Source organism: Chiloscyllium plagiosum, chromosome 5, assembly GCF_004010195.1.
Source record: "Chiloscyllium plagiosum isolate BGI_BamShark_2017 chromosome 5, ASM401019v2, whole genome shotgun sequence".
In the NCBI taxonomy this organism is placed as follows: Eukaryota; Metazoa; Chordata; class Chondrichthyes; order Orectolobiformes; family Hemiscylliidae; genus Chiloscyllium; species Chiloscyllium plagiosum.
This window is the reverse complement of record NC_057714.1, coordinates 2,658,486-2,675,640: the sequence shown is the minus strand read 5'-3', so window position 1 is coordinate 2,675,640 and position 17,155 is coordinate 2,658,486. Positions and strand designations below refer to the sequence as shown.

General features: G+C 40.8%; 1 long non-coding RNA gene across 1 annotated transcript in view; it reads right to left on the bottom strand.

The window, feature by feature from the left end:
* LOC122549667 overlaps positions 1-17,155 on the bottom strand; it is a 94,606-nt gene that overhangs the window by 77,056 nt on the left and 395 nt on the right. The window lies entirely within an intron of this gene.

The window sequence follows — 17,155 nt, the reverse complement described above, 5'->3', positions numbered from 1 at the left end:
AATTGCAACATTAAGAGGCATTTGGATGGGTATATGAATAGGAAGAGTTTGGAGGGATATGGGCCAGGTGCTGGCAGGTAGGACTAGATTGGGTTGGGATATCTGGTTGGCATGGACGGGTTGGACCGAAGGGTCTGTCTCCATGCTGTACATCTCTATGACTCTATGAATGAGAGCATAAATAATGATAATGTAAAAATATTTCATGTATCAGCCTGAATCCAAGAGAATTGGGTAAAAACTGCACAAACTTATTTTGATTGTTCCAGCCAGCAGAGAGGATCATTTTCTCATCAAGGTGGTAAAAACAATAACTGCAGATGCTGGAAACCAGATTCTGGATTAGTGGTGCTGGAAGAGCACAGCAGTTCAGGCAGCATCCAAGGAGCTTCGAAATCGACGCTTCGGGCAAAAGCCCTTCATCTTTTGCCCAAAACGTCGATTTCAAAGCTCCTTGGATGCTGCCTGAACTGCTGTGCTCTTCCAGCACCACTAATCCAGAATCATTTTCTCATCAGTATAGACTGCATTCAGATTCACATCCAAAGGCTGGAAGAATGATGTTAACCACTGCACCATAGAATTTCTTTTGAAGTTTTCTTTAAATGACACTATCTAAATGCAAGCATATTGTATTACTTGAATGAAAATAAGTTAATGAAAGCCTGGACAGACTCACAATCTAGTACAATAATGGATGCATTAAAATCTTTTGGCAATTCACTGTTGAGTAGCCTTTATGATTAATGCCATTGTGAAATAATTTCACTTTACACCAATGATAAACTTGCAGTATAAATCCAGACATAACACACATGACTCCTAAACAAAGTAAAATAAAACTGACTGGAACTGTTAAGGTATGTGACTGTGTGACATGTGAATCTATCACGGTTTTACACAGAGTATGGAAAGTATTCAGAGAAATGTGCTCCATTCACCAAACTTTTCAAATATATTTGCTTTAAAAATAAGAGCCACAGAAAATTTTGTTAATGTCTTCATCCATACAACACATTATCGGGTCATTTACCTCATTTTTTTCCAAGGGAACTTACTGTGCCCAAATTAACTATTGTGTATCCCTATTTTGCAACAGTGACTATAATCAAAAAGTGCTTTACTGCTACTTTGCAATATTTACAATGCCTTGCACAAAGTCTGTATTTATTTGGTGGGAATATCTCTTCCTTTCTCTGTACACATATAAATATATTTAGCTGTTAGGAGGGAGCTCTATCCAGGCATGTATCTACATTGGTGCAGAGTTCTAGTTAGCCATAAACCAAATAATGAAAACAGGCCTCGGGGCAGTTTCTGCAATACATAGGTATCTTTAGAGAAGCTTATTTCAAAAATTGTTGAACTAGCTCCATATTCCACAATAATACTTCAGTCTACTTCAGTCAGTTCTGATACATATCTGGTGACAGAGATGAACAGGGAGATGCTGGACATGTTTAGGACAAGAAGGCAAGCTGTCTTAAAGAGATCCAAAAGTGAACACAGAGAAACTAAGAAATGTTCAACAAAATCAAAAACATTTTGGAATTATCCAGCAGGTTATGGCAACGCTTGTGGAGAGAAACCAAGTTAACATTCAGGATTGCAACCTTTAATCAGAACAGGAAAGATTAGAAGCACAGTCTGTTTTAAGCAACTGCAGTACTCTGCATTTCAACTATGTGATGTTGTTTTGTCTGTCATGATGTATAAATAAGCAGAGACAATTTTGCAACTAGAACACAAAAGTATATGTGTCTGTTAATATGGTCAACAATAGTAAATTATAATTCCAGAGGATATGCCACTAACAACCAACTGTTCCCAATTTATGTCAGGAGAAACTAAAGATGGGAGTTTAATAATGTCTTACTCAAATATACCTAATCCAGGGAAACGATTACTTTAGAAACATGGCATTATCTCTCGAACAATCTTGTGGAGGTAACTAGCTACTGAATCACTTCCTGGTTACTAAATTTGGAAGTTACAGAGGGAGAAATACTTGTAGGTAATGGAAACAATGAGTGCAGCTAAGCCAGATTTCTCATGAAACACAAAAGTAAAGTACCTCAGATGCTGGAAATCTGAAATAAAACTGAAAGCTGGAAATACACAATAGATACGACAGTACTTGTAGAGATGGAAACAGAGAGCCCCCATCTCTGCGTGGGGCTAAATCATATTGACAGGCTTTATGGTGTTTGGACACAATTACAGGTTTTTTGTTCCACTTTCCATTGTTAGCAACTTTCAGTGGTACAGGCAAGGGGGTGGATTGTGGCCTGCAATTATTTCACCATTTCAAACCGGTAAGGCTACATTGCATCGTACTGGCACTGAAATTTACATGCTACGTTACTCATTGTGTGACAGGCCAAACTTTTATTGGCTTGACGGCAATATACTGTTCATGGTGAACACCACTTGTAATGCTACCACACAAAAGCAACCTAAAACAGCTTGCTATACCTGTTCCTCAAATTGTTACGACAAGGTTTCAGCGTAATCTGAGGTGGACTGGGCACTTTTCAGAACCAATGATCCTGTTTCAGCATCAGGCGTGTTTGAGAAATCGGTTAGCAGTTTCTTTTTGGGTGGATTCCCACAGCTAATATTGACCTGATAACTTTATAAATAAGGCAAAATGCATTTAGAACAAATAACAATACAGCACAGGAACAGGTCCTTCAGTCCTCTAAGCCTGCACCAACATGTTTTATCCTTCCATACTAAAATTGTCTTTACTTACAGAATCCGTATCCCTCTATTCCCTTCCTCTTCATGTATTCATCCAGGTCCTTCTTGAATGCTGCTATTGAGTCTATTCTTACACTGAATGCCCCTTCCAATGAAGGCAAGTGTGCCATAGGCCTTTTTTACTACCGTATCTGCCTATGCTGCCACCTTCAGTGATCTGTGGAGATGCACACCTAGATCCTTCTGCATAACAATACTCCTAAGAGCCCTGCCATTCATTGTATAATTTCCACCTGTACTTGACCTTCCAAAATCCATCACCTCACATTTATCCAGATTGAACTCCATCTGCTTTCTTCTGCCCATGTCTCTAAATGACCTATATCTTGCTAATCCTCTGACAAGCCTCCTCACTATGTGCAACTCCACCAATCTCTGTATCATCTGTAAACTTACTAATTAGACCAGCTACATTTTCCTCAAAATCATTTATATAAACCATGAACTGCAGAGGTCCCCGCACTGATCCCTGTAGAACACTGCTAGTCACAACCCTCCATTCTGAAAAGCATCCTTCCACGCTACCTTCTGCCTGCTATGATTAAGCCAGTTCTGTATCCATTTTGCCAGCTCACCCCTGTTACCATGTGACTTCATCTTTTGTACCAGTCTGCCATGAGGGACCTTGTCAAATGCTTTACTGAATCCATGGAGACAACATCAATCACTTTTCCATCATCATCTTGGTTGCCTCCTCAAAAAACTTGATCAAGTTAGTGAGGCATGACCTCCCCCTGCACAAACCATGCTGTCTATCACTAATAAGTCCACTTACTTCTAAATGCGTAAAGATCTTGTCCCTGAGAATATTTTCCAATAATTTCACAACTACCAGCATAAGTTTCACAGGCCTGTCATTTCATGGATTATTCCTGCTACTCTTCTTAAACAATGGGTCAATATTGTCGAAGCTCCTTGGATGCTGCCTGAACTGCTGTGCTCTTCCAGCACCACTAATCCAGAATCTGGTTTCCAGCATCTGCAGTCATTGTTTTTACCAATATTGTCTATTGCCCAGTCCTCTGGGACCTCACCTTTGGCCCATGAGGATACAAAAACGTCTGTCAATGCTTCAGTGATTTGTTCTTTGCCCCACTCAATATTCTGGAATAGATTCCATCAGGACCCGTGGACTTATCTACCCTGATATGTTTTAAGATGCACAACATCTCTTCCTTTGCAATAGCAATTTGGCCTGGAAATTCAACATTCCCTTAGGTGAGATCATCCTCCACCAATTCCTTGTCTTTGGTGAATACTGACATAAGTATTGGTTTAGGGCCTCACTTATCTTTTCTTGCTCCATACATAGATTCCCTCCTTTGTCCTTGAGCGTGCCAATCCTTTTCCTTGCTATCTTCTTGCTTTTTATGTATGTATAAAAAGCCTTGGCATTCTCCTTAATCCTGTTTGCTAACAACTTTTCATGACCCCTTTTAGTCCTTCTAATTCCTTGCTTAAGTTCTTTCCAACACACCTTATATACTTCAAGGGCTTCATCAGTTCCCATCCTCCTAAAACTTACGTAAACTTCCTTTTCCTTTTTGACCAAGGTTCATGTAACTTGCCATATGTATCCTTCATTTTCACAAGAGTATGCCATTCCTGAACTCTTATCAACTGTCACTTCTATTACTCCCACATGTCTGATATGGATTTATCCTCAAACAGCCGCCTCAATCAAAATCCTCCAGTCCCTGCCTAATGTAGTTGTCGTTCGCCTTCCCCTTGTTTAATACCTTCACCTGAGGACTTCTGTGATCCCTATCCATGAGTATCTTAAAACTCACAATAATAGGGTCACTACTCCCAAAATGCTCCCCCCCCACTGAAAGTTCACTCACCTGGCCGGGCTCATGTCCCAAAACCAGGTCCAGTATAACCCCTTTCCTGGTTGGACTGTTTACATACTGTGTTAAGAAAATATTTGTTAAGCATTTGTTTGCTGTGCAAGTTTGTTGCTGAAATAGGGCTCAACTATACCATCCTGTTGGTGTTAGAGTCATAGAGATATATAGCATGGCACATTGTGCAAGTTCATCAACAGACCTAAGGCCATCATGATTGGTCCTGAGAGGTGCCCAGTCACCCTCAGATTACCCTGTAAGGCATCTCAAAAGTTTGTGCAACAGATGAAGCTAATGGTTTCATGCTGCTACAATGCAGTGGCAAGTAGTGTTAGCCACTAATGAGATCCTGTCATTAAGTTAAAAATACATTCTGTCTATGACACAAATGAGTAATGAGGCATATGAATTTGAGGGCTGGTATAATGCCAGGTATGTAAAACTGCAGATCATACCTAATTGCATATCACTCCTGCTGTTTGCACGAAGTACTGGCCATATTGAATTATACTGCTTACAAAACTCGTAACATAGTGTTCAACATTACATGTGATTTTTAATTGGAAAACACTTGCTCTGCAATCCTGATGGTCAGCATAATTCTTCAGGCGAAAGTGAGGACTGCAGATGCTGGAGATTAGAGTCAAGAGTGTGGTGCTGAAAAAGGACACAGGTCAGGTAGCAGGAGAATCAACGTTTCGGGCTAAAGCCCTTCATTAGGAATGAGGCTGTGAGTCGAGGGATTGGTGAGATAAATGGGAGGGGCTGAGTTGGAAAGTTGGAACTGGCATAAGGTGGGGGAAGGGAAATGAGGAAACTGGTGAAATCCACATTGATGCTGTGGGGTTGTAGGGTCCCGAGGTGGAAGATGAGGCATTCTACCTCCAGGCGTCGGGTGGTTAGGGAATGGTGATAGAGGAAATCTAGGACCTGCATATCCTAGGCAGAGTGGGAGGGGAAGTTAAAGTGTTTGGCCATGGGCCGGTGGGGTTGGTTGGTGTGGGTATCCCGCAGATGTTCTCTGAAGCGCTCTGCAAGTAGGCGTCTTGTCTCCCCAATATAGAGGAGTTCACATCGGGAGCAATGGATACAGTGAATGACATGTTTGGAAGTGCAGGTAAAGCTCTGATGGATGTGGAAGGTTCGTTTGGGGCCTTGGATGGAGGTGAGGGGGGAGGTGTGGGCGCAGGTTTTGCAATTCCTGTGTGGCAGGGGGAGGTGCCAGGAGAGGAGGGTGGGTGGCGGGGGCCGTGGACCTGACAAGGGAGTCGCGAAGGGAATGCTTCACACAACTAATTTAAGATTGTGAATTGGACTCATAGCATGGCACATTTATGTGAAATTGAAGCTGCATATATTAATACACAGTGCTTTTAGTGGATGGAAAGAAAGTGTATTTACAATGCACATATTTTAATGCATCAAGTGATGGCTATTCTTTTATTAATTTCTTGGGCCATGCCTTGACCAATGAGAGTCCACCTGTCTTGTTCAAGATTTAAACAAAACTTGGTAGTTAGCTATCAGTCATTATTAACTGATGCATTCTCCAGGGAACACCTCAATCAGGGTTTACTTGTCAACCAATCAATCCCCTTTCTTTTATTTTCCTTGGCATTTCATGTGAATTATCTTGATGAGTGCAAGATAATATGTTTAGACAAAAGTACAATATGACTTTTTACAGTAATACTGATATTATTTATTAGACCAATTATTACATGTAGTTTAAGTTATGGATAAATTAAATAAAATATTTACATATAACATGAACCACAATTAGTATTTGAGGCAAGAAAAGCACCTCCTTCCTTTTCTGCACCTCCTTCTTTGAGTTCACTAAGTTCACACTTATTGAAGGCCCAATGTTTACATTTAGCATCCTTTTTGATCCCTTTGTCTATTTCAGGGACTATCCAATTCAGCTGCCAACAAATAATAGCTGTTTATATATTTAGTAGTGAAAAATAAACTTTTGCCAACATTAAATCATTATTTACCTCCATGGCTATGATTTTAAATCCAGTATATCAAAGGTTAAAGTAATGCTTTGTACATTATCATTGTTTAAACTGTGGAAATAGTGTAGCTGATTACAATGTACACCAAGTAAACGGAAGCAGAAAAAAATGACTTGCTGTTTCATTTTTTGATTGATTACAATATATTGTACAATATGAAATTGTATTGTTGGTATTTTAATGAATTTGGTTTGTTGTACCATTCTTCATCCATGATTTCATTAGTGAGATGGTGAGTGGGGTGATGAGAAGGGGAAATAATCGGGTGAGTTGGCCCTTGAGAGAAATTCAGCCCTTTCTCACCACCTGATTAATTAAATTCTAGACGAGAACTGTCATGCGTGACTTTGTTGACCTGTCAGTAATAAAGATCCTCAAGTGGTCAATTAAAGTCGATTTACAGACTTGAACCCGCAACTGGCCTGATCACCTGCTTACCTGGAGGTTGGGAAAAGTGGTTAGTTTCGCAACTTTGGAGCCAAGATGACCTGGTTGCCAGGATGGAGGGGGACTTCCAATTGCGCCAAATAGGGGGCTTTTGACCCCCTCCTTAACACCTTGTCTCTACACCTCCAGCATTGGAGAAGGATATAAAAAGGGCTTACCTTCTCACTGCTGGTGCCCCAAGGAATGGGTTTTGACCAGACTCAGAAGCTGCCAACATGTGGGTGGCCAGCAGCCTGTGACAGCCCAGGACACTAGTGTTGAGGTCTTTCTTAGATATTTTCTAATCAACCTGTTCAGATTGACCCTGAGCCTCCTGGATCAGAGGGAAGGACATTACCACTGCACTATAAGCACCCTCAAAGAGAAACGTGCCTATACTTGGCCTGCCAGTTCTTAATGTGTTTATTGTCAGGTGATACAGTGAGTTTTCATAGAATCCCTACAGTGTGGAAACAGGCCCTTTTGCCCTACAAGTCCACACAGACCCTCTAAAGAATAACCCATCCAGACCCATTCCCCTACCCTATATTTACCACTGATGAAGGCACCATAACACTATGGGCAATTTCGCATAGCCAATTCCCCTAACCTGCACATCTTTGGATTGTGGGAGGAAACCAGAGCACCCAGAGGAAACCCACGCAGACATTGGGAGAATATGCAAACTCCACACAGACAGTCGCCCAAGGTGGGAATCGAACCTGGGTACCTGGCACTGTGAGGCAGCAGTGCTAACCACTGAGCCACCGTGCCACCCCTTGGCAGTCTCAGTTGCCACTGAACAAATTCTGCCCCAGTGAATTTAGTTTACTTACAGCATGAGGGCAATTAAGTTGTATTTTAATTAGTAATGTATAAGTGCTAAAATGTTGCAAAAATATTTACCAATTCTATGAAGAAGGAAATGAGTTAATATAACTTCCTCCTTGATATGTGATGAAACAATTGAAAAAGGGATACCAGAACAAAATTAACATAATATCATTGTCAAGTGTATGTGATAAGGATATTTGAAGCTTTCATTTTGCATATTTACCAGGGTAGAGATAGCATGAACCACTTCTTGATGTGTCTATAGTAGAACATTTCACAACAAATTCAATAAAATTAACTTCACAAGCTTCCCTGAAGCAAGTTAATGGGCTATCATCTTTTCATATTAATTTATTAACAAAATCATTTCTGATGATTTTTGAAGATCATTGTGTCTAAAGACAATAACAGAGTTAGTGATACATTGAAATGAATAATCCAAGAGAGTATTTACGTTTAAATTTTGATTTGTTTTAAAAAGAAATTCCAAGATTAATTGAGTGATTTGACAGTGTTTGTATTTTTCCAGTATGTTGATCACTGTCTTATTAAATAATCTTTAACAAAGTTAGTATCTGAGCTGTGCAGTGTCCACAAAATATAAAACATTTTTAAAACTAGAGGAAAGCATGTAAACAATGTTCAATAAGAAATATTGCTGTTTGGCTCCCACTTGTAACACAGCTGCCAGTTTACATGAGAAGCCTATTCTAATTATTCTCTATCAGGACTTATACATTAAACAGGGAAATAAATAATTTTTCATTTTCTAAAGCATCAAAGATACAGAGCTGGAAGCTATAGTGTTGAAAAGTAAAATATCAAGGGCTGGGATTTGAGACCTGTCTACTTGTGGGCATCTTACTCATTTTTGTTCTGATTTGTTCATGGGATATGGGCTTCACTGGCTGGGTCTGCATTTATTGCCCATCTAATTTGTTTTTGAGGAGACGGGAGTGAGCTGCCTTCTTGAGCTGCTATAGTGTAGGTGTAGGTGTAGGTACACCTGTAATGCCATTAGGGAGGATGTTCCATGATTCTGACTCAGCAGCACCGAAGAGACATCGATATATTTCCTAGTCTGGATAATGAGTAGCTTGGAGAGGAACTTGCAGGAGGTGGTGTCCCCAGATATCTGGTGTCCTTGTGCCTCTAGATGGTAGTGGGTTTGGAAGGTCCTATCTAAGGAGCATTTGCAAATTTCTGCAGCACATCTTGTAGATGGTGCACAATGTTGTGACTGAGCATCAATGGTGGTGGGAATAAATGTCTTTGGATGTAGTGCTAATCCAACTGGCTGCTTTGTCCTGGACGGTGTCAAGCTTCTTAGGTGTTGTTGGAGATACACTTATTCAGACAATTTGGGAGTATTCCATCATACTCCTGACTTGTGTCCTGTAGGTGGTGGATAGTGTTTGGGAGTCAGGAGGTGAGTTAGTAAATTTAAGATTCCTAGTCTCTGATTCACTGTTATGGCCATAGTATTTATGGTCAATTTTTAATCAGTGGAGACTCTCACTGAATGTCAATGATTAGATTCATCATTGCCTGGCATTTGTAATGATGCAAATGTTACTTGCCACTTGTCAGCCCAAACCAGGACACTGTCCTGGTCTTGCTGCATTTGGATATGGACATGGTGAGCAGTTGCAGCTGCCACTGAACATTGTGCAATGATTAATAAACATTCACACTTCTGACCGTATGGAGGGAAAGTTATTGCTAAAACAGCTAAAGATGGTTGGATCTAGGACACTACGCTGAGGAACTCCTGCAGGCATGGTGGCAAAGTGCTGCCTCACGGTGCCAGGGACCCAGATTCGATTCCAGCCTCAGGTGACTGTGTGGAGTTTGCGCATTCTTCTTGTGTCTGCGTGGGTTTCCTCCCACAGTCCAAAGATATGCAAGTTAGGTGAATTTGAGTCATAGAGAGGTACAGCATGGAAACAGACCTTTCGATCCAACTCGTCCATGCCGACCAGATATCCCGACCTAATGTATCCCATTTGCCAGCACTTGGCCCATGTCCCTCTAAACCCTTCCTATTCATATACCCATCCAGATTTGTAATTGTACCAGCCTCCACCACTTCCTCTGGCAGCTCATTCCATACACGGACCATCCTCTGTAGGAAAACGTTGCCCCTTAGGTCTCTTTTATATCCTTTCCCTCTCACCCAAAACCTGTGCCCTCTAGTTCTGGACTCCCCCACCTTAGGGAAAAGATTTTGTCTATTTACTCTATCCATGCTCCTCATGATTTTATAAATGTCTATAAAGTCACCCCTCAGCCTCCAATACTCTAGGGAAAACAGTCTTAGCCTATTCAGCCTCTCCCTGTGGCTCAAATACTCCAACCCTGGCACAAATTCCCCATACATTTCAGGGATGTGTCGGCTAAGTGCATTAGTCAGGGGAAATGTAGAGTAATAGGGTTATGGGAATGGGTCTGAGTGGGATACTCTTCAGAGGGTCGGTGTGGACTTGTTGAGTCAAATGGCTTGTTTCCACATTGTAGGGATTCTATGAAATATCTTGGAGTTGAGATGAATGACTTCCAACAACCATAACCATCTTTGCGTCTGGTATGATTCCAATCAGCAGAGACTTCTCCTCCAATTCCCATTGATTCCAGTTTTGCTGGGGTTCCTTGATGTCATTGTTGGTCAAATGCAGCCTTGCTATCAAGGGAAGTCACTTTCACTTCAGTCTGCACTCAAGTAAAGAGGTGGTACTCAGACCTCAGACCAAACTTGGACCATGATCAAATGACTATTACAGTGATTGTGACCAGTATTAGCGGAAGGTAGAGAAGAGAGCAATGTTGAAGACACACCATTGAAACTTACAGAATACTGAAAACTTAGATAGAATAGAAATGGAGAAGATGTTTCCATTAGTAGGAGAGTCCAGCCTCAGAAGGAAGGGATGACTCTTTAGAATTGAGATGAGGAGGAATTTCTTCAGCAGGAGGGTGGTGAATCTGTGAAAATCATTGCAGCAGAGGGCTGTGAGGCCAAGTCATTGAGTCATTAAGACAGAGATAAACAGATTCTTGATTAATATGGGGATCAAGCATTACAGTAAGAAGGCAGGAGAATGAGGTTGAGAAACATATCAGCCATGATCGAATGGCCAAGGAGACACTATGGGCTGAATGGCTTCATTCTGCTCCTAAACATTAAGGTCTTAGGAACATGGTCAGGTGCCAAGCATAAAAATGGTGCAGGCAGCATCCATGGAGCAGGAGGGTAGATGTTTCAAGCATAAGCTCTTCATCCGGAATGAGGGGGTGCTTGAAAAGTTGGCTCTCCTGCTTCTCAGATACTGCCTGACCGGCTGTGCTTTTCCAGAACTACACTGTTCGACTCTGATCTCCTGCATCTGCAGTCCTCATTTCCTCCATAAAAACAGTGCAGCCAACAGAGAAAAGATAACTTTGATGCTAGCCCACAGAGAATGAAGTGGCACAAAAGTTCTTTTACAGAGGATTCAGATGATGACTACAGTGGGCCAAGCTATGAAAAAATGCTAACAGGTGCTGTTATGAAGAGATGTGATCCAAATTTTTATAAAAATTATTTATGGACCCATAGAAATATATCTTGAATTTTTAAATAAATGATGCCTTGCTCAGGAAAAAGCATCGGCTGCAACAACAGCAATGTTGGAACTTCGAGGACAAGGGAGCTTGGATGGAGTCATACAGTCTGAAGGATTTTCAGGCAGAGGTCACATAGCCCACGAATGGGTGGAATAAGGCTATTGCAGGCTTAAACTTAGAGAGAGAGTTGTTTTGCCTGAACAGTAACAGATCATTGTCCCTCTAATATTCTTTGTAACACCTATTAGCAGAGTGTGTGAAGCGTAATCCCACCAGAAGATATCTTCACATGTTGGGATGATTGCTAGGGAGAATTTGCTGAAATCTCTATAATAAGCTACAACAGTACCAGGAAGACACCTCAGTGCCAACAGATCATGAGTGCAGAATAACCTCCACAGAATAAGAGCACTATTTGGAACAATCAGTGACTTATCCCTTTTTCAGGAGTCATAGAGGCAGACAGCATGGAAACAGACCCTTTGGTCTTATTCATGCTGACCAAATTTTTCAAACTAAACTAGTCCCACTTACCTGTGTTTGGTCCATATCCCTCTAAACCTTTCCTATTCATGTACCTGTTTAAATGTCTTTTAAATGTCATAACTGAACCTGCATCTACCATTTCCTCTGGCAGTTCATTCTAAATACGAGCCACCCTCTGAGTGAAAAAGTTGCCTCTCATGTCCCTTTTAAATCTTTCTCCTCTCACCTTAAAAAATATGCTCCCTAGTTTTGAACTCCCCCAAACTAGGAAAAAGACCTTTGCTATTCATCTTATCTATAACCCTCATGATTTTATAAACCTCTAAGGTCACCTCTCAACCTCCTACGCTCCAGTGAAAAAAATAGTCCCAGCCTATCCAGCCCCTCCTTATAACTCAAACCCTCCAGTCCTGGCAACTTCTTAGTAAATCTTTTTTGAACCCTCTCCAATTTAACAATATCCTTCCTGAAAAAGGGCGACCAGAACTGTACACAGTACTCCGAAGGTGACTTCACGAATGTTCTATGCAACCTAAACATGACATCCCAACTCCTATACTCAATGGTCTTAGCAATGAAGGCAAGCGAATTAAACGCTTTCTTAACCACCCTGTCGACCTGAGTTTAACTATTAGTTGATCAAAGTACTCAAGTTAAAACTTGTGAGTTAGGTGTGGATGTGTTAGTTTTTTTTAAACAAATGGTACATTTTCATACTTGTATGTTGTAAACTGCCAATAATCTTTACATCTTTATTTCAATTTCTTTGGTAATAAAAGTAAATAAACAGTTGTTTACTATTTACTTAAGAAACCTGGCTGAATAGTGCTTAATACTGAAGCTGACACCGTCTGACACCTATATATAATTGGCCATACCACCAATCTGGTTAAAATTATTTATTATGAGAAGTGGAGAAGTATATCTCAAAAAGAATATAGTGTACCCCTCTAATTCCTGTGTACAAAAATGCTTGGCCCATTGCAGATGTACCAGATAGCCTGCATTCAACGGCAAGTGAGGATGCACCTTCAGTTTGGCATACGACCTTGCACAGACATTGAAGCCCATCTATTCTAATGTGGAAGTTGGACCTAACCCCATCAGTACATGTATAACGTAAACATAATCCAACTTCTAAAGACTAATATCTCAGCTTCCAGACAACTTCCATCTCTGAAGGCTGTAGCGAAGGTTCGCACCAAAGCCCTGCAAATTGACATACATAGCCATAAAGTAACAAGCCAAGCATTCAAAGGGCATTCAAAGTACTGCAGCAATCCAGCAGTCTTCCCCCAACAGATCAGAAGGATTGCTGAAGCAAAGCCCCAGTATTAGTGCAAATTCAAACTTGCTGTTCTCTGCCATGATAACATAACTTATCTCCCCGTCTTTACTACTCCACCAATCTCCTTGTGACCTTTCAGTCAGCCAGTCCTGACAGCAGCTGCCCATGCTGTGACAGTGAAGTCTGAGTGAAAATCTTCCAGAGCTGCTTATGGTCTGAGACCCTCCATTGAAAGTCAGCAGCCTTCTACCAGCTGTGGTGCTTCTATTGGAATAACACTGCATAAGAACATAAAGGATAAGCAAAGATACATGGAAGGCAAACAACACGAAAGTGTACAAGGTTGATTGATTTATGAAGCATGGCATGATATTGTTTATAAATTTTCTTTACAATGCTTACTTTGGGCTGGCTTTTTATTTTTGCATTGTGGCCAAGAGGACAATGTGATGATCATTGGCAAGGTAAGTAGTGTGAAACTACTGATGATTGAGGAATTGAAGTTGCTCACTTTGGGTTCTGCCAGGGCCACTTGGCTTCTTACCTCAATACAGCCTTAGTTTAAACTTTGCCAAAATAGCATGGCTTCAGAAGGGAGATGAGAGTGGTTGCCCTTGACATCAAGGTCATATTTGACCGAGTGTGGCATCAGAGTCTCTCACCAAACTATAGTCAATGAGAATTAGAGGGAAAACTCTCTGCTGTTTGGAATCATATAGACAACAGAGGAAGATAGTTGTGCTTGTTGGAGGTCAGTCATCTCAGCTCAAGGATCACTGCCAGGACACTGAATTTTGGCCTGCAAGATGTACTGTCTATGGTCACATATCAACAAGGTGAAGTGTCTGCAGTCAATGAAATCCTGCATCGTGGGGATGTCTGAAATCCCAGCAAAGACATTTACTGGCACTTCCTGCTAATCTCTAGCAAAAGGCAATGAAATGTAGTTATTTCTCCTGGAATAGAGAACCTAACTTATCTCCTTTATGTAACTGCAAGACATTGCTGATATCCTGCACTGATTTTGAACACAAAAAAACAGGGCTTTTACAAAAAGCTGAAAGTCCTGATAATAGCAGGAAATGCTTGATGGCAACATGTACAGTCCAATGGCCAGGCATTTCCCTTTGGTTTTATGAGCAGCAACTCATGAATAAACTTTGGCTAGGATTTCTATCCTGATCATCAATGAATGAATAGTGGTAGAGTTCAAAGTCAGGTTGGTGTGTGGCTTGGAGAAGAATTTTACAGTTGGTATTTTTTCTATGTGATAGCAGATATGAAAAATGCTGTCAAAAGGGCTGTCAAAAGGAAACTTGGTGAGCTGCTCCAAATCATCCAGTAGATGGTACAGACTGCTGCCACTATGTACCAGTCATAGAGAGAATAAATGTTTAAGGTGGACATTGGGGTGCTGATCAAGTGGGTTCCTGTGTCCTGGATGACAGTGAGCTGCTTGAGAATTGTTGGAGTCATGCTCGTCCCTAAGTGGAAAGTATTCCATCACACTAAAGTAAAGCAAAGAACTACAACTGCTGAAAATCTGAAACAAAAACAGAAATTATTGGAGAGATTCTGTAGGTTTGGCAGCCCCTGTGGAGAAAAGCAGAGTTAATGTTTCCAGTCCAGAACTGAAGAATGTAAACTCTGCTTTCACTCCATCGATACTGCCAGACCTACTGAGATTCTCCAGCAATTTCTGTTTTTGTTTCAGTGTTCAATCACACACCTATCCTCTGTTCTATAGATAGTGGACAGACTTTGGACAGAATTCTAGTCCCTAACATGTTTTTGTAGCCACAATATTTAAATGAATAGCTGCTTCAGTTTTAATAAAAATACAAATCTAAATAAATGTTTAAAAAGAATCAGTGGAAAACACTAGTAGTGCTGTACATTTCTCCACTATGTTCTTAGTTCACAGCTAAAGTGTGTTTGTGAGAGCGAGCCCACAAATAAAAACAATGCTTGTATTGCTAGTTCTTGGGAAAGGGGTGTTAAGATAAAGTTGTTCAAATTTGTTCATTGTAGGATAAATAGGAAATCAAAATTCATTTCCTATAATTGCACAATAAACTCTACTGCAACATTTGGACATCTAGTTGGATGAAAATTTTCATGACATTTTATAACAAAATTCTTTTGTACTATACAACCAAAATATTTGTGATAAGTTAAAACTTGAAAATTGAAACAGATAAACATACACACAAATAGCGAATAGGTCAAGGCTCTTGTTTCCTGATTGAGTGGTCAAATAATTACTTCCCATTGGCCATAACAATCAATAGATAATGTTTGCTGTCACTCCAAGACAAGCACAGGATTCTTGTAGCACCAAGCATTTAAAATCATTCCCAATTATTCTAGTATAGACAACTTGCAGTCCTTTTCGTACCTTCATAATATTTCATATACACAAGAAAATATTTTGGTAACTTATTTTCCTCAACCGATCACAATTCTGGCAGCCCATGGTGTTGACATGCCAGTACAGAGAGACCAGAGTAACAAACTGAACTTATCCTTGATTTCATCATACAGTTTAGGTCTGTCATGGACATGAATCAACTTATCAATCTGAAAGGTAATGACACAAAGTAATGAATACGTTGCATCTCCCTATATCTGAGGGATCTCCTGGTTGATTTTATGAAAGGAAACCATGTAAGTCCTAACTATTTATGCATTGTTACCTTGATAGACCCCTTTGTGGGTTTGATAGTCTTTGCAGTATTCCATTTAATAGATTTGAATGACGATCACTTTCAACATCTTTGTTATTGTGCTTTTCTTTTGTTCACAGCAGTTTGGGATCATTGACTTCATGTTAGATAGCAATTACTCAGAAAGATTACAAATTACAGTCCATGAGGAATTAACATAAAGTTTGACTCCTTAGCATGTCATCTCATGTCTAATGGTAATCTTTTTCCAAATTTTGTAGATAATAGACAATAGGTGCAGGAGTAGGCCATTTTGCCCGTTGAGCCTTCCCACCATTCAATATGATCATGGCTGATCATCCTTAATCAGTATCCTGTTCCTGCCTTATCTCCATAAACCTTGATTCCACTATCCTTGCGAGCTCTATCTAACTCTTTCTTAAATGAATCCAGAGACTGGGCCTCCATTGCCCTCTGGGGCAGAGCATTCCACACAGCCACCACTCTCTGGGTGAAGAAGTTTCTCCTCATCTCTGTCCTAAATGGTCTACCCCGTATTTTTAAGCTGTGTCCTCACCCATCAGCACTCACCCATCAGCTGAAACATGTTTCCTGCCCCCAGAGTGTCCAATCCTTTAATAATCTTATATGTCTCAATCAGATCCCCTCTCAGTCTTCTAAACTCTAGGGTATACAAGCCCAGTTGCTTCAGTCTTTCAGCGTAAGGTAGTCCCGCCATTCCAGGAATTGACCTCATGACCTTCCCCGCACTCCCTCAATAGCCAGAATGTCTTTCCTCAAATTTGGAGACCAGAACTGCACACAGTACTCCAGGTGTGGTCTCACCAGGGCCCTGTACATTTGCAGAAGAACCTCTTTGCTTCTATACTCAATCCCTCTTGTTATGAAGGCCAGCATGCTATTAGCCTTCTTCACTACCTGCTGTGCCTGCATGCTTACCTTCATTGACTGGTGTACAAGAACACCCAGATCTCTTTGTACTGCCCCTTTACCTAAATTGATTCCATTGAGGTAGTAATCTGCCTTCCTGTTCTTGCCACCAAAGTGGATAACCATACATTTATCCACATTAAACTGCATCTGCCATGCATCTGACCACTCACCTAACCTGTCCAGGTCACCCTGTAATCTCCTAACATCCTCCTCACATTTCACCCTGCCACCCAGCTTTGTATCACCAGCAAATTTGCTAATGTTATT